Raw genomic sequence first — 26,430 nt, forward strand, 5'->3', positions numbered from 1 at the left:
AAGGTAATGTAGTGGGAGAACAAAAGCTGGGAGAGAGGAGGAACGAGGGGCGGGAGCAGAGGACAGAAAGAGAGGCCAATCAAGAGGTGTGAAGTCAGGATAGGTGTAGAGAGGTGTGAAATGAAACCTGCAATGAATAGAGAGAATTTAGAAGAAAAGTAGTCTGTCGTTAAGAGAAGGGGGAAGTTGTGATCCTAGCTGCAGGATAATTTTGGTTTCAGTAGTCTTTCTGATGTATGAGTTCGGAATACCGTCTTTGAGAACACAGACGGAAAGATTAGAGTGGTCAGAGGTGAAATGAGAGACAATGGGCTTGGAGAGATCTTTAATCTTCACAGCCCTAATATGTTCTCTGAAGCGGTCTCCGAGTCTCCTTCCTGTTTCTCCAATGTAGATGGCTGGGCATGCTGATGCAGCTACCCACCTGAACTACTACAGCCTACACCTGCTGCAACCTACTATGCCTTCCTCCAAATCTTTTTCTAGATCTCTTTGTCATACTGTTTCTTCTTCCCTGGGCCACTTTCCCACTTCTCTCACTAAACCAGCATTCAGTCTCTTCACAGCTATCTGTTCCAAGACCAGGCTTTCTAACCACCTTCTATTCCTTTACAGATGTCGTCAACATAATATCATCCCTAAAGAATTTTGCCTGAAATTTAATACCTTTTCTTTTGACTCCGATGCCACCCAGAGTAACACTCAAAGACTTCTAACACAATTTTCTAGGAAACTAATGCTTTCTACCAGTTTCTCCCTCAAAAAACATTATCCTTTCAGACAATAGCATCAAAGAAGCTAAGGAATTTCTACAACTGACAGCTGATCATCTTCCCTTTATAATTAATCTCATTAAATCTCTCAACTCTAAACTCTACCAGTTTCTCACTACAGAGAAGGACAAAAAACTCAGTCATCTTCTACAGAAGAAAACCATCAACACCCCAAACACCTTCACCAATCCTAACCTTGTTGTCACTATACCTTCTGACCTTTCCCTTTCATGGGATGAGCGATCCCTCCTCAGCAAAGGGCTCAGTTTTGTACCAGTTCCCAGGAAGCTGGACATCCCCCAGACAAATGTCAACCTTTACCGCTTTTACCCCAGGATCCGTCTCAGAGCACATTTTGCTGACGATTCCTCTTCACAGGCAGCTGACAACAATCCGGTTATTGATGTCATTAACAACATTAATCCTAAACAGAGCTGTTGGACTTCCCCCTCTGGCCGTTTTCCACCAGTCGATTATTTCATTAACCAATGCACCAATCAAGCTCCCAAGACACTCTCTATGCCCAGTAAACACAGGTCCAACCTCACCCAAGGAGAAATTCAGGCACTCCTGTCTCTCCGCAACAGAGATGATATCGTCATCAAACCAGCGGACAAAGGAGGCGCTGCTGTGGTGTGGCGTAAGGACCTATATATCTTTGAAGCCTCTAGACAACTAACTGACACTTCTGCCTACCTCCCTCTCCAACAGGACCCTACCACTGACTACCAAAAGGAAGTGGTATCCACCATCTCCCTTCTTTTCAGCAGTAAGGAGCTCCCCCAGGAGGCGAATCGGCTCATCATTGAACATCCACAGGTATCTCAATTTTACCTCCTCCCCAAAATCCACAAACCGGACACCCCTGGAAGCCCCATTGTATCAGCATTCAACTGTCCGACTACTTACATCTCGGCCTTTCTTGACAGCCTCATGAGACTGCTGGTTGAAGGTCTTCCCTCACACATCAAGGACACCAACCACATGCTGCAACTTTTTAATGATTTCCAATTTCAGGGCCCCAAATGCTACATTTTTACCATGGACATCACATCTCTTTACACCGTCATTCCCCATAATGACGGCCTTACAGCCCTCAAGCACACACTGGACAAACGTACAGTGCTTGATCCACCCACTCACACCCTGGTACGCCTTGCAGAATTGGTACTCACACTGAATGCATTCTCATTCAATAACCTTTTCTACCAACAGGTGAGTGGAGTTGCCATGGGCATCAGAATGGGACCCAGCTATGCCAATATTTTTGTTGGCTGGGTAGAAGAACGCTTCTTCACTTCCTACACTGGCTATGTCCCTGACCTCTAGAAGTGATACATTGATGACTGCGTCGGTGCCGCCACATGCTCTAATGACCAGCTTGAGCGCTTTCTGCATTATTTCACCAACTTCCACCCATCCCTCAAATATACAGTTAACATATCTCCCACTACTCTTCCGTTTCTAGACATCAACTTCTCCATCAACTACCCCAGACTCTCCACTTCAGTCTATTTCAAACCCACGGATTCACTCAGCTATCTCCTATATAGCTTATTTCACCCCAAACACACTAAAAACTCTCTCCCTTTTTCACAGTTCCTTCGGCTACGACAATTATGCAGTGACGACATCGACTTCCAGAACCAAGTCCTCAAAATGTACTCCTTTTTAATCAACAGAGGATACCCCAGCAGTATTATTGACAGGGCCCTTACCCGAGCCAAAAACACCCCTCAGACTATCAACTCAATCAGGAACTATCGCCGTAACAACTGCATTCCTTTGGTGCTTCCCTACCACCCCAACACACTTCCTATCCCCAGGACTATTAACGACAACTTTTCCATCCTACAGGTTGATCCCTCAATTGGGGCCCTCTTTTCTGACTGCCCCATCATCTCATATCGCCGACCACCTAATCTGTGCAACCTTCTTGTTCACAATTCCCTTGACCGCCCTCAGCAACCATCCACACCAGGCACTTTCCCTTGCAACAGAGCTTGCTGTATCACTTGCAAGTACACATCTAACACCACACTTATTCAAGGCCTCTCAGGACAAATCCGGATCACCCAGATGACATCTTGTATCTCCAGCAACCTTATTTACTGTCTCTTGCAGTAAATGCCCAGCCATGTACTTTGGAGAAACAGGAAGGAGACTCGGAGACCTCTTCAGAGAACATGTTAGGGCTGTGAAGATTAAAGATCTCTCCAAGCCCATTGTCTCTCATTTCACCTATGATGGCCATGACCACTCTAATCTTTCCGTCTGTGTTTTCAAAGACAGTTTTGCGAACTCATACATCAGAAACACTACAGAAACTAAAAGTATCCTGCAGCTAGGATCACAACTTCCCCCTTCTCTTAATGACAGACTACATTTCTTCTAAATTCTCTCTATTCATTGCAGGTTTCATTTCACAACTCTCCACGCCTATCCTGACTTCACACCTCTTGATTGGCCTCTCTTTCTGTCCCCTGCTGCCGCCCCTCGCTCCTCCATTCTCCCAGCTTTAGGTCTCCCACTACATTACCTTTGCTTACTGCCCTGTCTTTCTCAATCCTGATGAAGGCTCCATGGCCAAAATGTTGTTTTCCTTTTTTTGTTTCAGGACAAGTGCTACATTGTTTTTTTCAGCATGGAATACCTATTAATACAGTTGTAAGACATACATAAACAATGTGCAATTGCATTGTAAAGTCTGTTTCAATAAATGCATCACAATTTAGATTTAATTTGAATTTCAATCAGCATTTGTCTTTTGTATATTTATTACGTGTAATATATTTAATATCTTTAAATAACGTGTTTCTTTTTACAACAAGAAAAAGAAGATGAAGACACATCTTATCAGAAGATGAAGATGCATCAAGTTCTTTTCTATCTGAATTCTCTTCTGGTTCCTTTCACAAGAAAATTAGAATTAGGAAGAAAAGGAAGAAGAGTGAAGTTCATAGAGGCAGTAAGAGAGGTAAATACTAATGTGGCTGCTATATACAAAAAATGAGTTTGTTTTGTACATGACTTGACATATTTTTTTTTACTAGAAGTGTAAGTGTCATTTCCCTGGGCAAGGATAATTGAATCATTGACCAGCATGTGGAGGTGGCAGCTTATTATCTTTACACTAAAATGGCAATATTTCAGTTGACCCCTCACATTGAATACCACACCTATCTGATGATATCTTGGCTCCCAACCTCCTAAGAGAAACACATAGACACTAAAACAGATGGGGGCTTTGCTGGCTAATGTGTGCTTTTCTATTTTTCACTGTATTTGTATTTTTTTCCATTTATGGTGGATTACAAAACACCAGTAGCTGTTTTATTAGGAATCATTTAAAAACCTCAACTAGGACCTCTAGAGGGACTTCCTGAACCTGTTACATGATAATTCTGTCAGTGCCTGTAACATAGTCTTCAATTAAAACAGTCAAAATTAATTAAAGATAAGTGATTTTTGGATCATTCTGAATATGAGTGAAAGTTATGGAAAGAAGACAAATTTGTTTTTGGTTGCAGTAACAGTGTTGCATCTGAGAACCAATCATGACAGAAACCTACTAGATAGAATTCCTTTATGAATTAATTGTTTTTCTCTGTGCAAGGTTTCTCAACCCTACTCGGTAAATACCTCAACTCAACTTTGTGTTGCAGTAAGTGTTCCTTCCAGTGTTGTGCCACGATACAAGAAGGTGCTGAAATTATTCAGAAGAAAGGGGATAATGAAGAAAACATTTCAGGTAATGAATGTGGACAGGAACACAATTGTTTCAACAGCTGCCATTGCAGAGCTATCAATTAGTTCACCTGAGAAATACAATGAGGTTTTACAGTCTCAAATCGGAAGGACAAAGCTGCTTGATTTTGAAAGCTCTGTTAGCAGCAATAGATAGTGAAATAAAATCCAAAATTGAACACATTAAAATGGAAGCAAGTTGCTTCCTCTGAAGAAGAATACTTGCTATTAAGTGTTGAATTAGGTCAAATGTTAAAGGTGTTTCACTGCATGTAAATTTTAATTTATCTTGTTATTGTTTCTCAAAGTTTTTCCCATTTTATGCCACTTTTGAGATCTGTACAAAAATAACCTGTACACAGGTGGCAACAAAAGGAAATCTGAAGCATTGTAAATTTTTCATGGCTGTGAAATTATTAAGCTCACCTTTCCTGTAGGAAGATTTTTCCAGTCTTTCAGTTTTTATATTTGTTAACCAACTTTCTTATTTAATTGTATCTCTTTTTCCTATATTCATAGTAATGTTTATTTTGTTAGCATGACTCAGTGTTGTTATTGAAAATATAGGGTATTTGTTAAATTTAATTTCTGTGTAAAATATATTTTCATTAACATACTGTAAAGTTGTTAAGAATTCTGTTTTTGTACTTGTATTTGCAAAATATGTTTATAACTAATACAGTGGTTACAATTATTGTAATTAAAATAATCTTGTTATGAAAATGTGGTCTGTATTATTGGCACATTTAATGTGTGGTTTACCAAAGCATTATTAATGTCTATTAATAGTTTACTGCAGCATTATTTTGCATTAATAAGCATGAATAGGTTCAAACTTTACATGGTGTACTGCAAAAACATGAACACGCTGGGAACAAGAGCTTTATTAATGTCTATTAATAGTTTACTGCAACATGATTTTGCATTGATAAGCATGAATAGGTTCAAACTTCATGAGGTGTTGCAAAGAATGTATAAAAAGCTTATAAGCCTTTACAAATGTCTGTTAATAATATTAGAAGACTGCTGTTGGAGTGCTTGTTAATGAAGCCAAACAGTCACACGGCCAGTGACATATGGTCAGTGGGAATTTGGCTTAAAATGAAATTGTGTGGGTGCATAGGATGCCTAACACAAAACTCTGGAAATTGAGTCCTAAAACAAGTCCTAAGACAAGGAACAGAGAAGAAACAGAGTCACTCAGACTTCCCACATCCCTGAAACAGATATAGTGCTGTGAAAAAGTATCAGTAGTATCTGATTTTCTACATACTTGCACATTTATCACAGTGTAGCAGCAATGTTCATTGATGCACCTCTGAAGAGGGGTTACTGTGAAACACCAGAGAGGCCCTTCTTTATGATCTCAGCCACAGAATAACCTAAAAAATGGTGTGTATCACTGCATCACCAGCTTCTTTCTGCTGAATCAACTTAGCTGACTGATAACCCAACCACCTGCCTGCCACACTTGTTTTCTAAACTTTGGGACTGTAGGGGTTTTGTGCATTTACTGGGACAATTATTAATTGTAGCAGTAAGTCACAAAATGATTCTTTGATGGCTATTAGAAAACCGACCTTGCAGGCTAACTCAGCAACTCAAACACACGGATACTAATACACGAGAATACATTTTTTTAATATATAAAATGTGCATATAAACATAACAGATCGTATGGTGAGGGTTAGCATAATACAAAAGGTATATATTTAATAATGAAGAGTTACAAATACCAAGAGGGACATACATTCAGTATACCATTCATTTAAACCGTTTCGTTAATGAACTTTGATTACAACTTCTACACTAGATACTCAAAGGCAAGTACATCACTCATAGAAATTAAATTGATATCAGCTGGGGTTGAGGTAACAATTGAATTCTCGAGCTGTAATGCAGAATGTTGAATACTCATCCAATCTATGTGGATTCAGATCTCCTGCGAACACAAAGGAACAGCGACAGGCTGTTGCTGCGTCCAATCTGTAAGGTGGGGGAGAAGGAGAGAGATTCCTGCTGTGGCATGCTGGCAGTGGGCTCTCTGAAGACCAGCTAGTTAGTCTTGGCTGAACTAGCAAGAGTTTGTGCACATGAAAAGTGACTGCCGGTCCAAGCAAGTCACACCCTTTAGACAAGAAGACCGGTTCGTTCTCGATGTAGCACTTGTCCTGAATCCTGAGATTCAGCTGTCGACAGTTCCGATCTGAGAATGTCCTGGAGGGGCCTCTTCTGGGCCCTGTGCTGCCTGTTTTATCTGGAGGAACTACAGTCGTTCATTGGTTTAAAGTTCCGCGGGCATTCGAGACCCACATGGGGTTACCCTGTCCTACCAGTTCCTGATTAGCTGATTGAGGTGGAGGATGAGTAACAATGCACTCTGACCTTAGGGTTGTAAACCTTGGGATGAGACTCTGCCATGGAATCTCCCAGACAGTAAGGCGTCAGAGATGACCATTTACTAGGGTGGCTGGTGAATCTCAGCCTTGGGAGCTGCTCCTTATCAGGAAACTCTGTCAGCTAGAGAAACACCTTAAATGTGAACCAAATGGAATGGCCTCTCTGTATCCAGCACCACTGAGATGAAGGAGAGAGGGACTGGCAAGGGAGCAGCAAACGTAATTCCTGTATTTTTAATAAGCCTTGCCTCTACAGGACTTAAATGTTTTCCAGAGGCACCAAGTTAAACAGTGAATCCATATGTAAAGATTTCTGCTTGAGGTCTAGCCTGCAGTAGGACTTTGCAACCAGCTAGCTACCACCCTGCATCCACTTGATCATGAGACCAATATCATTGGGCTATCATCAACATACCTGAATCAGGGGTGTAAGAAGTACTCAAATATGTTACTTGAGTAAATGTATTGTTACCTGTTACAAAAATAAGTAATTCAGTAAAGTACAATTTTCAGTTTGAGAAAACAACTCAAGTAAAAGTACAAAAGTATAATCTCTTGTCGATACTCAATACTTTCAATACATAACTTAAAGAAAAAGTGTGAAAATAGTTCTATATTTCTTGAAATACCTCAGTTTCCTAAGAAAAAAATGCCTCTGTTGGCCATTTGTATAAATGTGCAGTAGAGGGAACAGCACAAAGCCCTTTGGTTATCCAGTGGAAGTGTACTGAGACCTGCTGTCAGACCAGTTGAGATCATTATGTTAAAAAGTCTAGGATCCTTATGAAGTTATGGTTTAAATTGAAGTTTCTTGAGTTTTTGTATGATGGTGATTGTCAATTTCAATTAAATCAGTTAGCTATAGAACAAAAATGGACATAAATTCCCCAACTTTAATGTAAAATGCACCTTATAAAATAGCAAATTTCTAGTAAAACCATTGTTTTGTATTATATAAAGGTATACAATATTACTGTATTTCATAACCACATTTGTTTTAAATGTATATAGATTTTTTTTTCATTTTTCTATGCTCCTACTTTACATCGTCTAAACACCCTAACAAAGTTCAAACATGTCAAGAAGCACAATGTTGTTAGATAAATTTTAAAATAATTTTACTCTATACAATATAAGATTTCCCTGCTAATCACATGTACAATATTTAATTCAACTTTATGAAGTACTAAGGAGGAATAGTTTATAATATATGTAAAAGTTAAATTTAAATAGTTTAGCATTGCTTTCACCTTCACCTGCACTGTACAACACACCTGCACTATTAAAAAAAAATAAAACTATAAGTTAAATGTGTACATAAATGTAAAGTTTTAAAAATTTTGTTCATCACTCAAAACACACGCAATTGTTAATTTTTCAAATTTGGAGTATTTCTAAAATGTTTCAAACAAGGTTAAATTACATTTAAGTGCTCAACAGGTCATTCCAGCATTGTTAATATAAAAAATGTGAATATAAATATGAAAATAAGTTGTCATTTCCTGGTCCCTATTACTGTTGAAATGCTGTGATTCTTATGGAGAAATGTATCACACATGAGCCTCAAAGGAATATTTATGTCCTCCCAGTCCCCATTAATTCGATTTCCATTATTCTTCATAAGGAATTATTCTTGCTCAACATCCATGTTTTACGGTACATGTGGGCTCCTGTACTACCAGTATCGGTGTGTTTGCTGAATGGTTATTTTAGAAAACACCAAGGTCTGTGGTTGGGCTTCAGAATGGAACATCACAGAAGCTCAGAAGTAAACATTTTTTGCTTGCATAAGCACCTCTGCTTTAACCTAGAATCCTATCTTGCGTAAATGACGGTATCGCAGAAGGAAGGAGGAATGAAGATGATTCTGGAAAATCTAGAGGAGTAAAAGTAACGTTTTTTTCTAAATCATCACACTTGAGTAAAAGTTAAAGTATCCCGAAAATTAAATATTTAAGTAATTTACAGATCTTGAAAAAATTGACTTAAGTACTGTAGCTAAGTAGTTCAGCATTATTCAACAGTAGCCTCTACAGAAGGAACAAATCAAGTTTCACTCCTTTTTGTGTGACTAGCACTAACTAAGCAGTCACTACCTTGTGCACCTACTTGTCCTATTTCAGCTCATTAACCTAGATAAACTATTGAATTGTAACAAAATGTAACCAAACATTGTGCCAGTAAAATCACAAAAAAAATCCTTTAACAGTGAATTTGGTCAGTTTTTTCATGGATTGTAGTAATATTTAGAGCAGAGTCTGAGAGAAAAATTATACCAAAGTTTGGTGCTTCTTTCATTTGTTTGGAGTTCTAGGAAATCAAGCATGCAATCCTCAGGTATGAAAAAGTTATTGCCTCCCTAGTGAACTCAACCCAATTAAAGGCATAATTAGGGTCAGCTGTTTGAATACTTCGATTAACAAACAGGTCTGTTTTACACCAGCCATGCCCAACATAAATCTGACTAACTCTGGGGTTTACCATCAGAATGAAGCTGTTACCACACAGTTTCGAGATGCACATCATGCCAGGATCAAAAGAAATGCCTGAAAACCTCTGGAAAAAAAAGTTGATGTCCATCAGTCTGGAAAAGGTTACAAAGCCTTTTCCAAGGTTTTGGGAATCCACCAAACCACAGACAGAGCCATATTGTTGAAATGGAGACAGTAATGATTAGTGAAAAGACAGTAGTGGCTGTCCTGCCAAGTAGTGGCTGTCTCTCCAGGAGCAAGGCATAAAATTGTTCTAGAGATGTTCTATAAATAGATGAGTCAAAAGTAGAACTTGTTGGCTGATATGGGCCAAGCAAACTGTCAAGCGTGGTGGTGGTAGTATCATGGTTTAGGGATGCTTTGTTGCATCATGACCTGGATAACCTGACATCATGGAAGGATTTATGCATTCTGCATTTTTACCAGAGAATTCTACAGTGCAGTTGGGTCATGCAGCAAAAAATGATCCAAAACACCCGAGCAAGTCTACATCTGTCACGACCGCCAACCTGCCCAGACCAGCCCCCAAGAGAGCTAACTAGTGCCAGCAGCGAAGCGATAATTACAAACGCCACCACATATGTTAACTCAGCACCAGACACCCTACCGTGCGGCAGGCTGCAGTATTTAAGCCATTCAAATCCGCTTCTTGCTGCTCTGTATTGAGTCTATTCTTTGAGAGCTCTACCTGTTATTTATTCTGTACTTCGCGTTCTCCTAGATACTGGACTCCCCTTTTGCCTCTCGACCTTGGACCTTGCCTTTCGATTCGGATTGTTTGCCCCTATTTGTACTTCCTGGATTTTGAACCACCTTTCTCCTTTTTGACCATGATCTCGCCTGACGTTCCGAATTGTTTGCCTGCCTCGACATTGCCTACTCCTGCGTCTGCATAGGATCCACATATCTCTTCAATGGGAATTCCTTACAACATCAGAATGGTTGAACAACAAAAAATGCAGAGTTTTGGAATGGCCTAGTGCAGACCTACATGTTTTGTACATCTGGTTGCAGTTATTACTGCTAAAGGTGGTATAACCAGTTACTGAGTCCAGGGGGTCAATTACTTTTCCACATGGGGCACTGGGTGTTGCATGGCTTTCTTTAATAAATAAATGAAATAAGTATCAAAATATTGTGTTTTTTGTTCACTCGGGATCCCTTTTATCTCATATAAAGTTTTGGTTGAAGATAATATTCACTGTTAAAAACATGCAATAAATCTTACAGGGGGCAAATACATTACTTTTTCACAGCACTGTAGCCCAAAGTTGGTCATAAATGCTAAGTCCTGTACTGTTTTTTTTCATATTCTGGATTACAATTTTGTGAATTGATCACAGTTATAACCGTCTGAAGAATTTGAATGTTTAACAACCAAGTTTAAACATAATTTTAGACTTTATTTTATTAAAACATTTCAAATGCAATAGTAGTTTATCACACTTACAAATTATACTTTTACTTAGCTAATTGTAAATTAACTATGAGCTAGTCAATTTTAAGATGCAAATATGACATGAATGCTGGCAGATGGTGAGTGTTACATCTGCTTTTTTGTCTTAGAAAGAATCTTTAGCTTCACCAACAGAGAAAACATGCTTTGATATTTCACTTCATAATTTACTCAATAGGTTTATTGGATCTGTTTGAGGTACAAACCAAAATTCCAACATATTATATAAACTTAGATGGTAGTTCAGTAAATACAGTACTTCACAGTTTTTCCTTTATTTATTACTTTATTATTGAAGCAAACAAGAAATACATGTCCCCCTTTTTTCCAGAGAAAAATAAATATGATAATGAATATGATAATCTTTACTTAAAAATACTATTGGAATAATTTTAAATTAATTTTAACTTAATTTAAGTTAATTTAAGTTATTAATTTAATTTAATAACCTGTAATAGTAAATGTAGACAAGATGGAGAGTCTTGTCAGAACTAAATTCCCCTGAAAGCTGTGGTTACCAGAATTATTGGTTGAGGACAACTGGTCAGATGATAATGTAAAACCAGGAAGTGGAAGCTAGGAGTAGTACTATGTAGCAGAAGTACTATTATGTGCTAAAGAGAAATGGAAAAGAGAAATCATGTGCTATAGAGAAACTACAGATTACTGCAGTTTGTGATTGGCTGGCCAAACTGCTGACAGGTGGCACTTGTGGTGCATTAGTTGTTAGTAAAATGATTGGTTCTTTTAATCTCTCTACTATGCATGTTTTAATCTGCTTAATATGATATATTAATATGGAAATTTACAACTAAAGGGAAAGTTTGGTAGCTGAGCATAAAACTAACAGGAGCATAAAGTCTCTGAATGTCATAAACAATATTAATTTAGGAATATAAATGTATTATACAAACTATATATGGCTGGTAGTGGTACTTTAAATAAAAACACACAACAGCATCCCACTTTCTTTATAAATATTTTATGCATCAAAGTATTTCACTCGGTCACTTACTTTTTTAACCTATGAATACTCGCGCTGTTTATCGCAGTAAAAATCGTATACTGTTTAGAATCCTCTTAATAGGGACTATAATATGGAATCACATATCTAAAGAAATTAATAACAATATTAATTTAAGGATCTATATGTAATATACAGTATGGTCATACTTGTAATGTTAGAGGAAACAGGATATTTGCAGTCAGTAGTTATATTCTGGTCTTATATATATTAGGACAATTATGGTCCCTTCTCCTTGTGATTACTTTCTGTCTCTGTTTTGCTGTGAACTGTTCATGACCTAATTAAATTAATTATTAATTTACTTATCAATTAATGTTGAAATAGATTACTTTTTAAATTTCAAAACAACAATTGCATTTCAATTTTTTGCACAGTTTGTATTTATAAAACATTACTTTAATTCGTATAGAGAAATATTGTATAGTGCCTTCTAAATATTTGTGACTGCCCTGAAATAGAGTTTTACAAATAGAGAACAGTTGTAAATATAAGAGGAAACCAACTCTTCTATGTATTTTAATGTTTTGAAATAAAACATCATTGTTCTGTGTAGAACAATTCTCTATAAACATGGCTTGTGTATATTTTAAAATAGGTCAACCAACATTCCAGACACACCCTCAGGATGAGTGAACCCCTTATGACAGGCAAAATGTTTTGGAAAGCATTCAGTTGCACAGAACAATTATACCCTGAAGCATAGCTGCTCATGCTACACACTGATTTTTAAACCCAAAAGATAAAAATTCATTTGGGATATGACTAAAGAATTCAAGTTTAAATTGATGTGTTGTTTCCATGAACATTTCCCAGGCTAAATTGAATTCCTTTAAAAGTATGTATACAATTATATGCATTGCCTCTATAAGACACTAGGTTGTCCTGGAAGAACTAAAGAAACATTGCCCTCTATTGGTGACACTATGAATGATTTGTATTTAACATATGTGTATTTTATTTAGAATTAGATAACATGCAACTATATCATGATGCAGTGGTTAGCATTGCTGCCTCACAGTGCTCGGTCCATGGGTTCAATTCTGGTGCTATCTGTTCAGAGTTTGTATGTTCTTCTTGTATGAACTGGGTCCTCTGGTTTTCTTCCACAGACCGAAAACTTACTGGTAGGTTAATTTGGTTCTGGGTAAATCAGCCTTGGTGTAAGGCTGTACATGTCTTTGTTTGTGTCTATATATGCCCTGCAATGGACTGGTATCCTGCCCAGGGTGCATCTCCGCTTGCCAGGATAGTTTACAACTCACATGTAAATTTAAAATGAAAGAAGTGGTTAGAAAATGGTTGGCTGATTATACAATATACTATATATTATATATAATACTTAATTTTAGTTACATATAATTTATTCATGCATTCTTCTATCTGAACTTTTCACCAAGCAGACTTTTGTCTTAAATGACCTTTAGAATTCTTAGTGACATACTTCATTCTGATTATCAGAAGATCAAGAAATAAAATAGACACTAATAAAAGTAAGGTTTTGTTTTTGTATATGTACTGTATATAGAGCAGCCCAGTTTACAGTCCCTAGTAGTCCATGTCTCTTAACATAGTTTTTTATGTTAATTTGTTAAAAGCATTTTTGTAAAAAAAAACTATATTCCTTTATTACTGTAATTCTCTTGTGTAATATACTTCTCTTAAGGATTCTACCCAAATGAATGATTTTGTGCAGCTTGATCTTACTTTTAAGAGTTTTCTCTCATTAAAACAAATTAAAATTAATTTAGCCCTGTCTGCACTAATAATAAATAATGCTACATGTAAATAACTGGCACAGACATGTGCTGAAGAATTAGGCTTGTTTTATTATTTAAAAAGGTGTGGGTGGGGTATATCATATAATGCAATTATAATGCCACTGCACTAACATAAGTAATAATTTCTAACTGCAAAAATATCATCACAGTAATGATGATAATTCTATACATGCTCAGAAAAGATTAATTTTGTAAAATGAAACTGAAACTGTTTTGCCAGTTAATAAATCTGTCTATGAGTAATACAATCAAAAGAATAAGTATATCCATAATATTCTATAAACATTCAAATAAATAGTTTAAATATAATCCATCCATCCATTTATTACCCACTTTATCCAGAGCCTATCCTGGTAAGCAACACTCTGGATGTAATACCACTCCTTTGCAGGGTACACACAGATGCAAAAACACACACCTGGACCACGAAGCAAATTAAACTACCAGTATGCCTTTGGACTGTTGGAGGAAACTAGAACGTCTAGCAAAAACCTACATAAACATGAGGAGCACATATAAACTCCACACAGATAGCACCCCTAGAATTGAACTCACAGCCCCAGCTCTGCAAGGCAGTCATGTCAACCACTGTGCTACCCTCCATTAACTTTAATTTTGAAAATGTGTTCAAAAGATGCATTGATATACTTAATTTTTTTAGAAATTCTTCTATATTTGTAATGTTATTTTTTCCTTCTCAGCTCTGTGTAATATTTTAATGAATATGATTTACTTCTCCCCTACAAAAATGAAACATATGGTTAATGGATTGTACATAAGGATAAACTGTTTGTATATACACATTACAAGTCAGAAGTATAAAATACTATAGTATTTACAGTACAATGCCATGTCAGATCAGTTTCTACTAATAGTTTTTGCGATCCAATATTTCTTTGAATTCACAGTAAAAGTATAACAACAGAGATCTTGCTTCATTCAAAATGAATGACCAATTATTATTTTCATTTTTTTGCAAAACAAATCAATATATCAGAAGCCTTTATCAGATAATTACCCTGAATACTCTGTGTAAGAAGATAAAGAAAGTAGCATATTTATAACAAAATAAAACAATGGAAAATTAGAACTACTGAACATCCAATAATCTAATTTCATGGCAGATGGAATACAGTAACCTATGGCCTTGACAGATTGCTGTTTTTGTAAACCCTTCCAGCATTCTCTGTGGAAAAATGAAAAAAAAATCTCACTCTTTGTAGACTCCTAATTACCAACAAAATCCATAATCACATGTCATCTATAATTCAAATGAAACAAAAAGTGAATCACTCTAATTAGTAGCATGTTTCTGAAGCATAACCTTCAGAGACCCTTTGCAATGGAACTTCTGAGCTATCTTGCTAACCTGTCATAGCTGGCATTTTTCTTAGAAGAAAAAAGAGCAATTATAAACTGTGACAGGTCCATGTATAATTCAGTTTTCACTTTGTTTATGTGATGTAATGAAACAATCTCTGCAATGTATTTAAAAATATACTTCATGTATAAATCAGAATTCAGTTTTGTGAATGGCATATCAGAGTAATTCTAAGTGGTTATAGGAGGATATACAAGTCCATTGGATTTAATTTTGTATTTTAAACACAGATATCAACAAAATCATTGAAAAGTTTTGGAAAACGACAGATCAAAGAACTGTAAAAGTGTTCATAGTGTGATGTTATATAGTACATGATCAAAATTAAAATATTACAAAGTGAGTATTGGGGAATTCCCTGAGAATTGCTGAACACAATGCCCTTAGTGTTGACACATAGACCAGATCATCCTCTGGATAAGATGCTGTGGAATGTTACACCATGCTCCTGTTACCATCTGCACGGTTGCAGTTTTCTTCTGTTCATGGTACTGAGGAAATGGTTCCACAGAGGTCATATTGGATTCGGGTTCGGAGAAAAAGCTGGTCAAGGCAAGACTTTAATATTGTTCTCTTGAAGGTATGCCATTCTAATCCTTTCTGGTCTAAGACATTTCCTGGTCTTGTATTGTTCACTTTGTGATATAATCTTTCCTTGATGGCATGTGTTTCAGAGAGTTAAACCTGTGAGAGGGGGATGGAAAAAGGTCTGATTGGAGAAAAATAAGGATTTCTTTTTTTACTGTGTTGATATTTTGTAATTTCTCATTTATAGTATTTTAATAAATAAGGCAAATTATTTCTCTAAAAGACAACCTAACAAAGTGATTCCATCCCAACAACAGGTCTATAAAAATCTGCAAAATTGTAGAAATATTCCTGCAGCAGACATATCCACAACTGTACTGTAAAATCAATTCATGTTGAATGTTTGTTCTCTGTACTCAGTCAAGACATTTTAGCAGGTGGGTATACCTGTTCCTTATTTTCTCTTTCAGTCTGTCACACATCAAACACATCACACAGCTCTGTTCCTGCTACATGGGGAAATATGTATCTTTTGCTTTTTCTCCAGGTTTCCAGCTGATTATCCCAAGATTATAAAATATATTTGAACAACGAATAGAGGTTAAACAACATAAATATCAAATATTGCTTAAAATGCATATTGTATCTGGTTGAGTAGCTGGTGATTTCTAACTTCAATTCACTCCATTTGCATGACAGAACTCTGAATGGCCTAGTTAGAGCTCCACCCAGGCCGTTCTTCTAGTACCTTGGCCATTTCCTGAAACATTGGTCTGCCATAGAGTTCACCTATTTTATCACTTTACTGACTGAGCCCAGCATTGTTTAGCTTCTGCGATCATACGAAATCAGGCTAGAAGGTGTCAACCCTGCTGTATAATTTTCCACCCTTTTTTGATTCTAACAAAATGACTCTTGCCTCTCTGTAATTAATCTAATAAATTATTTATTAGTTTAATAAATAATAAAACATAGTCTTGATAGGCACTTTCTGAGAGCTCTAGTTGTATTGCTTCTCTTGTACACAGTAGTAGTAAGGCAACACCTTTCGACAAACTTTTTTGACAAGTGCCACGCCCCCTTTTCAGCCAATGGAAGTCCACGGTTGGCGGATGTCCCGCCCCCTTGTCAGCTAATGGTGGGTTGTTATGGGTGCATGTCCCGCCCCCTCAGGAGCCAATGGTGTGTCGTTAAGGGTCAGAAGTCCCGCCTTCCCCCTGCCGGTCGGGCTGGACCCTCAGGGTCCAAAAGCCCCAGCCGCCGCATCCCTCAATTTATAAATAAATGTATGAAAGCGTGTATTGGTTTGGAAGGGGACCATGTCTTCCGCGGGGTTGAGTGCGCTCTATTATAAACCTAGGGAATCGGGGAGTTACGGCGGCGTGGGGAATCTGGTGAGGGCCGCAAATCCCGGGGTGTGAGCGGCGCCAGCCGCAGCCGGGTAGCCGAGTGGTTGTCCGGCCAGGCGGCTTATACGCTGCACAAGCCGGCGCACGTACGCATTAAGAGAAACAGGACGTTGGTGTCTGAAATGGACTGGCAGTGGGAGGCCGACTTGGTGGACATGAGAGAACACCACGAGTTTAACGACGGTTTCTGTTACATCTTAACGTGTATAGACATGCTGTCTAAATACGCTTGGGCCGTGCCGCTGAAAACCAAGTCTGGAGGGGCCGTGACAGGCGGCTTCCGATATATACTGCAAGAGGGGCGTGCTCCTAAAAAGTTACAAATGGATGAGGGTAAAGAATGTTTTAACAGGACCATCCAAAATTTTCTCAAACGTGAGAATATTGAACATTTCGTTACGGCCAGTGATGTGAAGGCTAGCGTGGTCGAGAGGTTTAACAGAACTATTAAAACAAAAATGTGGAGGTACCTGGCACACAAAAACACCTTTCGATATATTGACGTCCTATCAGATCTTATTTACTCTTATAACCATAGTTACCACACGACTATTAAACAAACCCCGGCTTCTGTTATAGCTGACAACTCCCTGGAGGTGTGGAGAACGGTCTATGGCGAACATTTTAAGAGAAAACCGTCAAAGTTTTCATTTAATGTGGGTGATCGCGTGCGGGTGTCCAAAATAAAGGGAGTGTTTGAGAAGGGATATGAACAGACCTTCACAGATGAAATTTTCATTGTCAAAGAGCGGACCTCGGCTCTGAGACCCTATTACAAACTGCAGGACTACACTGGCGATGACATTAAGGGCTCCTTCTGTGCAGAAGAGCTACAGAAGATAAACCCCAATGTTGAGAATGTCTACCGCATCCAAAAGATTTTAGCAGCCAGGGGGCGTGGTAAAAACAAACAGCTTTTGGTAAAGTGGCGCAGCTGGAGCGATAAATTCAATAGTTGGGTAAAGGCTTCCGAGGTCAGAGACATATAAAGGTGGTGAAAAATGAACCCCAATGGCTTCTATGTTACACTGGCCAGTAATTAACCCTCAAAGATGTTTCCAAAGAACACCAGCGTGTGCTTCACAGAGCATCTGGCAAAGGCGATTGACCTGGACGGGAGCTGGGAAGTGGGCCTGGTCGAGCTACACTATTCGCATACGCTAAACACGTTTGATGAAGATGAAGTTTTTCTGTTCGTCAGCGAAGAGCTCAAGACTATATGGACATGTACCTTACCTAGAGGGTACTACAGCAACATCGAGCAGCTCTTGCATGAAATGAAACGGGCTGCGGAAAAATCCAAGTTAACGACTATAAGGCTTAAATACAACCCCATCAGCCGGTCGGTAAAGATTGTTGATGATAACCGGTTTGTTATACATGTGCATAACCGACTGGCGAGGATGTTGAGTTTCAAATCGGGTGTCGGAAGTGTAACATCACCGCACCCTGTCGATATGACTGGCGGATTTAACACCATGTATATATACACAGATATCATAGAACACCAGTTAATAGGTGACATCTACACACCGCTTTTGCGTTGTGTGCCCTTCAGAGGCATGGATGGTGAATCCGTCACAGTATTGTTTGACAAACCCCTATTATGTGCTGGTGAGAATCAATCATTTTAACAACATCACTATTGAAATAAAGACGGATCAAAACAAGCATGTGTCATTTGCATTTGATAAGGTCACAGTCAAGCTGCATTTCAGACCTGTGAAAGCGACAAACATCTAAAAGGATGACGGTCATCAAGAGCTACGGGGATCCTTCTTTGTATACACACTACTACAAACAACAGGCTGGTTACGGATTACCAGGATTTTCTGGGCTACCAGTTCAGTACGGCGTGGGTATAGGGGGTATTTTCAGAGCACTATTTAGAAAAGCCTTGCCTTTTCTGAAACGAGGGTTTGAAATAGTTAAGCCGCACATGGCATCGGCGGCTAAAAACATCGCCAAAGACGTGGTTAGCAACGTTACAAGCGCGGTCATGTCTAAGGTGGCTGCACATCAGCAGGAAGGTTTAGGTCTAGCATACATCCGCAGAGGTGTCAAGAGAAAAAGACAGATGTCATCATCTCACCGTCGGGGGCCTCCGAAACCTAATAAAAGAATGGCTAGGAGAAGACAGTCTCATAAAAGCTTCAGGTCGACCAAGAAGAGGGCCATGACACATCGCAATCAACAAGATACGAAACGAGACATATTTTAAAATTGGCTTTTGTTCACGGCGGGTCTGCAGAATGCGCAAAGTCGGAGCTGGGCATATTTCAATTAGCGCCTACCCAAACAAGCATCGAGAAAAGCTTTTACATAGAAGTTCCACCCCTCACGGCCCTAACAGAAAACGCACCTCTGGAGTTCTACATCGCAGGCAACAGAGAAGATTATTTAGATTTAAACAACATGCTGCTCTATTTGACCTGTAAAATAACGGAAGCAGACAGTCGGGACATTGATGTGGCAGCCCATGTGAGTCTGGTAAATTACCCCTTCGCTGCCATCTTCAGCCAGGTTGACATCACCGTAGGAGACCAGTTAATCAGCCAGAGCAACAACTGTTATCCTTACAGAGCCTTTATAGAGTCTGTCCAGAACTACAGTGAAGAGACGCTGAAGACGCAGTATTCAACCAGGCTGTTTTACAAAGACACAGCCGGGCAACAGGAGTCCACAATTTTGGATGGACCCAATCAGGGGTTCCGAAAAAGAGCATCATACATGACGCAAAGCCGAAAACTGGAGCTCCTGGGTCACATTCACGCAGACCTGTTTTTTCAGGACAAACTACTACTGAATGGCGTTGACCTAAAAATAAAACTCACTTGCAACAGAGATCCTTTCTGCTTAATGAACAACGTCGGAGAACACAAACTGAGTGTACTCTCTGCATCTTTGTTTGTGAAAAGAGTCAGAGTGTCACCTGGGGTCAGACTGGGACACGCCGAAGCACTCCTGACGGCCAACGCTAAATAACCCATAGACCGCGTACAGATGAAAGTCTTCAGTCTGCCTGCAGGGAGCCGTGTGTGTAACCAAGAAAACCTCTTTCTCGGGCAGTTACCCAGAGTGGTAATTTTGGGGTTTGTGGACAACGCAGCATTCAGCAGCAGTTTTACACAAAACCCTTTCAATTTTAAACACTACAACATTAACTTTCTGGCTCTCTACGCTGACGGTGAACAAATCCCCACTAAACTGTTTCAACCAGACTTCCAGAATGGACATTGCATCCGTGAATATTTTAATCTGGTGGAAACATCCGGGAAGCGTCTGAAAGACAAACCACTTCTGGTGGACCGCGAGGAGTACGCGCGCAGTTACACATTGTTCTCTTTCAATCTCAGCCCCGACGACGAGTGCACAGGTCATTATTCACTTATCAAAATGAGTAATCTGAGAGCTGAAATATGCTTCACGCTACCGCTACCCACTACAGTTAATGTGGTTGTTTACACGCTGTTCGACAACGTGATAGAGCTTGATATGAGATGTCAAGTCATTTACGACTTCAGCTAAAAAACGCGGGAGGCCACACAACCTTCACATAAAGATGAACACCAAACAGCTGGAAGACAGTCTAACCCGAGACCACTACACCCGAGACAGTTTTCTAGGCGTGTTCCCCAGTGATGCACTACCGATCGAGAGACTGGCACGGCGCCCTTTGAGTTTGATAGTTAATACTCACCCACACGACCGCCCCGGTGAACACTGGCTCGCTATTTACTTACCCAATGACGACGGAGCAGAATTTTTCGACTCCTACGGATTTTCACCCGAAGCCTTTTTTCTTTCCCAAGAACATTATTGATTTCTCAAACAGAAATGCTTATTCCATATTTTACAACAACAGACAATTGCAAGATTCTTTTGCAGTGACCTGCGGCCAACACTGCGTCTTTTTTCTATAACATAGATGTAAAGGCTTATCTTTTAGAAACATTTTAGAACTTTATTCTACGAATGCAATCCAGAATGCACCACGCATGCATGGTTGAAATGTTTCTGAAAAACCAACGACGTGTGAGTTGGAGACCCCTGGACCCTTTTAAGCCCTTTGAAAATACGAATGTTCAATTATGTGGGTGCTTACGTCAATTTAAAACATGTCATAAATGTTAATCGACTGTCTAAAATAAAAATGAAATTGAACCATTTCATTGTCTGTGTGGTTATTATTTTAAAAAGAACACAAAATATGAATTAAAATCAATACAATACTTTTATTATACATTCGTGGTTATATTGCTCAAGCTTTTTTTAATACACATTACATCCAAGCCATTTTATTACAAACATTTTTAACTATATTGCTCACGCTTTTTAATATACATTTCAAGTCATTTATCGCAAACACACATACCCACAGATGAGAGAAAAAATGTTACAAAGACAACCATGTGGGTCTAGGCATTAATGATCGTCTCCTTTCTACGGTTATCTTAGAGACCGGGTCGGGCGTCGACATCTCTACCGGTTGTTTTAAAGTTTTGACAGATGCTGCACACCCCAGAAGGGCAACCTTGAGTTTTTCAAGTAGCTCTCGGTTACCAGCGTTGGCTTGCAAGGTGCCAGGTATGTTAATTTTGGCCATAGCCTCCATGAACACACCCCAACCTTTTGGATTCTTACCGGCTGCAACTGCTTGCTGCTGCGTGAGAGCCCTGACAAGATCAATCATGTGAGAGCCCTCAACAGGTGCCCCCTTGTACACAAATTCACCTTTTTCATTCCAGGCTATTAATGGTTCATTGCAGGCCATAGTCTTTAACAATATCTCGGCATTTCTCCGGAACCACTGAGACACGCTGTCCAAAATAAACCCAAAGTCAGTGTCGCTCGATGACGGCTGTTGTGGTAACTTGCGTGATAGCTGGGCTGGTGCATTTTTCGGCAGTACAACAGTTAAAGTCCCCTTTCTGGCGTATTGCTCTCCTGGCGTACTAATGGCGTAAGCCTTTTCGGCGTACTTTTCTCCTGGCATACTAATGTCAAATACCGTTGTAACACCTGACTGTACAATTTCACTTTTTCATATTCAGCCAGATGTGAGTTCTGAAGAATGTCTCTCATTTCATCATCCAACCAGGTTGTTATTTTTCTTACATCGCTTTCGATGCCAGACTGCTCTCGGAGTCTATCAAGCTGTTTCTGAGGTACCAGGTACATTTTTTCAGCGTGCTCCACTATTGACGTTGTAGAAGCCCCGTAATCAATGGTACTGCAATACTCAACAGTGTCCCGATAAAACCGCCGGACTGGTTCACAAAGAGTCTCTTTCTTTTAAGAGAAAGACCCTTTCGACTCAAAGTCTTTATAAGCTTACGCTTTCTCTTCAGGGTCCCAAACTGCTTAGCAGATAACGGTATGTTCCCTTTCAAGGTATTCAAGGAAATTTCAGCTATGGCCTGTACAAGATCATTTGAAGCCCCACAGAGAATAGCTTTCCGCTGATTGGGGGCGGCTTTTACCAGAAAATGTAAGAGAGTCAGGTTTCTCCAAACTCGTGAAGACATGACGACGGCCTGAACATGTTTTTTCGACTGAGTCTATGGTTGCGAGATCACAGACTTTTAGATTTTTTAAATACATAAGCCATGGGTACATCTGGGGGGAAAAGACCTGTTCGCAAGCGATAGTCATCTAAGGTGTCGGCATTTAAATCCACCAACAAGTAACCGAAAGGTTTTTTAGTAGCATCATTGAACGCTTCCAAAAAAAATTTGGTTTTACCGGGGTACATCTGCCGGGACAGGGTTGTAATCTGTAGTTTATCTCTTGGGTTTTTAAACAGCACCATGTACTTTGTATTTAACGCTATGGTTATACTTTTCCGGCCTTGACAAAACATATTTTGGACGATATACATGATGCTGAGGTTTCGGTGGTGTACGTATTTGGTTAAAGCATTTTCTATCTCATTATTTTCATACGCAGACTCCATCAAATCATTAACTATAATCAAATTTACTCTACCAGGTGGCAGTAGCTGATCGTCGGAAAACAACGTAGGTAGCCCTTTTATAAACTGAATGTATGGAAATTTCACAAGCAACTCAGAGTATAGAGGTTGCCAGCAGCTGTAACACCAGACTATGTTTTCGGGTTTACGAGTCATAACGGTATCACCGTTCTCCAAGAGTTGTTTTATAAAATAACTTTTACCGCAATTCGAGAGTCCGGACAAAATGCATGAAAAAGGGTGTTTTAACCTGACATCCATCATGTTAATATCCGTAGGGCAACGATGTCAAATTTTCTTGCAGCACCCGCTTGTCGTACACCACCTTCTGGGTTTTATTTAAGGTCCGGGTCTCAATGCGATGATCCTTTTTAACACGCACGATCATCGGTTGTTGAATAGAACTGTGTTTAAATTCCCGGCACTCAGCATAAGGGTTAACGCCATAGTCAAAAAGTCCCGCAGACTCTCAAAGTTAACTTTTTCACAATTGTTCACATTGAGCGTAATACCTTTCACCTTTAAACAGGCTTTCCCACCAGACAGCTTGTACCCATACGACTTGGGCCCTGTTGATACAAACTCGGTGATGTGTTGTCCAGCATCGATTTCGCTGGTCAGCTCACCCAAGTAGTCACCCAGTTCCGGATTCCACTCACCCTCCTGGCTCACAAAGAATCTGTGTCGGAATCTGTGTCGTGGTACAGACAGTGGCCTTGCAAAGCATTTAGCAGCTTTTATAACTCCAAGCGGGCATAGGCAGTTGTAAAGCTAGCGATGAAAATGTTAGTGTTTGAGTGACCTGTATAGTGGTCTTTAGTGTGTTTCCACGTAACACAGGCTGTGTTTTCATCGATAAACTCGCAGGCTGACACATCATGATAAGGCACAAATAAGTACCTGAATAATTCATCGGGGTTTCTCACAATGGTGGTCTGTAGTAAATTGTCTCTTTGCCCATACTTGCCCCACAAACTGTTCAAGGCAATTTTTGAAAGCTGCCTTTTGGCCGGATTCTTTTTAATGTTACCGGGGTCCAGTCGGACACCCTCTTTTTCATAATATTCGCTGATATATCTTTGCTGTTTCACGACATCTGTACACCACTCTGGAAACCCCGAAGCTTCCTGTTTCCCTTTCAGATGCAGCTTGATGTAGTCGGAAAAAAAATCGTGTGAGGACTTTTCGAAATGCCAAATTTCGTAAATTTTATCCACTCTATACCCCAGATCTAAGGCCGTCTGTAATTCTGGAGTGCACCAGACACCAGTCAATGCGTGATCTTCATCACAGTGCTCGCAGGGAGTGGTCTGTTTTGTTTCAGCACACGTACGACACAGTGTGAAAAACATTTTTTTGTCAATTTTGGTTGGTAGAACTGGAAAGTACAAACGTCTGGGTGGGTAAACTTTCACCTTCGCTAAACTGAAATACCGTTTTAAATCTCGAAAGTTGTTATAAATTATTCTGGGGTGTCCCAGTGGGTATTTTTTAGTTTTGTTCACAAACGGATACAGACTGGTGAAATCATAGTAATGAATTTTTTTACCGGGTTGTGCGATGTAATGCAAACAAATAGCATTTGTTTGCCCCCCAAAAAGCGAATTGCACGGCTGCAGAGGCTCTGGTAACTGAGCAACTGCTAGAAATTTACTCAAGTCTCTATTTTTAACAAGCATGTCTCTGAACTCGTGCTCCCACAAGACACGCACGTTAAAACCTCTCATTTTGAGAACATTAATTTTCACCATCGTCTTTCTGTACAACCAACCAAAAGTAGTGTTTGTCAGCGGATTAAAATCGTTTTCACAATAACAAACACTACAACCGTGAAGAAAGCAACCGTTGAACTCAAAGGCTGTCTGCACTCTGTCAATTAAAGCATAACAATCCAGAAAATATGGTCCAACCTTGAACTCACCAGGTGTGGTTAACGTGTGTTGGATTTTAACGTGCTCTGTGTGTTCGATGTACATAAGCCACTGAATGCTGGGTGTAGAAAATCGTTTTTGCTGGCAGCGGTAATTGTCATGGGGTAGCAACACTATTGTCTCTTCCTGTAAAAACATAAGTCTGAACATGGCCATGCAGACACTAGCGATGGTCACAAACTGAAAGGGGTCGATGCACACAACGCAGGCATCCCCCGACTCAGTCACACCCACCTGTCTGGTCATATTCATGACCTCGTCCCGAAACCTGACACAGCCTTCTCTTAGAATTGCCACATCCAGCTGGCAGTAGCGTTTCAACTCTCTCTGTAAGTTAAACACAGTTTCCTTGCATTCTTCATACCAAACCAAAAACTCGGCTTTCTCGCTCGGCAGCATGTAGTTAATGCTGTAAAGTTCTGGCGGCAGCATCGGTCTGACATAATTTTGGTTTTCTGAAGTGTTCATCAAGTGTGGAAAATGACCCCACCCCCGGCAAACCCCATGGCTGATAGCAGTTTGCTTAATTTCATAGGGAGAAAGTTTAGAGAATCGATAAATCTGATGTTCAGAGCTTTTACGGTCATACACATTATCTTACCACCCTGATTAATTAGTTCAATGTCCATCTTTTCATCTAACAACTGTCTGATTACTAGGTAATTGTCATAACCCTTGCCATTGTGCGATATGAAAGTATGGTTTTTGAAACGACTATCGATAAATTTACACACAAAATCCTTTAGACAAGTTTCACCATAAAATTCCCAGCTTCGTTTATTGTTAATATGAAGGGCGTGAACGTGATTTGGTATGTGTGTCCCCATTTCTTGCATCCATTCAAAGTCGAAAAAAATGTACTTGTTTGAAATTTTGGGTTTGTCCAAAGGCTGTATGTAGCACAAATGTGTGTCAGGGGTGTCGATCACGTTGTTACAACGCAAGCACAGTTTCTCTTTACATTTGTGACTTGGGAGGTTATAAACCCCACATTTCTCACAAAAGGCCCTGCACTCACACTTACTAACACCCATCTCCGCATTCTGAAAGTGTCTTGCTAAACACTGAGAGCTACGACAAAGACCTTACAGGCCGGACAATTCTGAATTTCTGCATCAATTTCGCAACACTGGGGATCTAAACAGGTTTTACAAGCTTTAACACAAGCGTGTGCATTCCGGTAACTATACACCGCATGACAGTTAGTGCAAAAATATGCCACCCCCACAAAAGCTTTAATATTTAAAACCCCGTAAAAATGCTCTTCATGCAGTAGAACAAAAAGTATTTTAGAATCTGGTGGTGTGGACCCCGTTGTAAAATATTTCCAATCACCCTGGTCGTGGTACAACATTTTAATGACTACCTTTAAATGTTTTTCAAAAGCTATAATGTCTGACAAACTAATTTTCCGATTCTCTGGAAAACCCAACTCTTTGTGCATTTGTTTAGTGCCCTGTAACATTTCCCCATTGGTACAATCTTCATTTAACAAACCGTACACACTCCCTGCGAAACACAGATTACCCCCCATG

At 39.4% G+C, this 26,430-nt stretch overlaps 1 pseudogene; it reads left to right on the forward strand.

The window, feature by feature from the left end:
* Window positions 1-460: 460 nt before the first annotated feature.
* On the forward strand, window positions 461-19,975 carry LOC148840795 (uncharacterized; annotated as a pseudogene).
* The last annotated feature ends 6,455 nt before the right edge of the window (window positions 19,976-26,430 follow it).

This window comes from Atractosteus spatula, chromosome 1 (genome assembly GCF_055471065.1).
Source record: "Atractosteus spatula isolate fAtrSpa1 chromosome 1, fAtrSpa1.hap1, whole genome shotgun sequence".
Lineage (NCBI taxonomy): Eukaryota > Metazoa > Chordata > Actinopteri > Semionotiformes > Lepisosteidae > Atractosteus > Atractosteus spatula.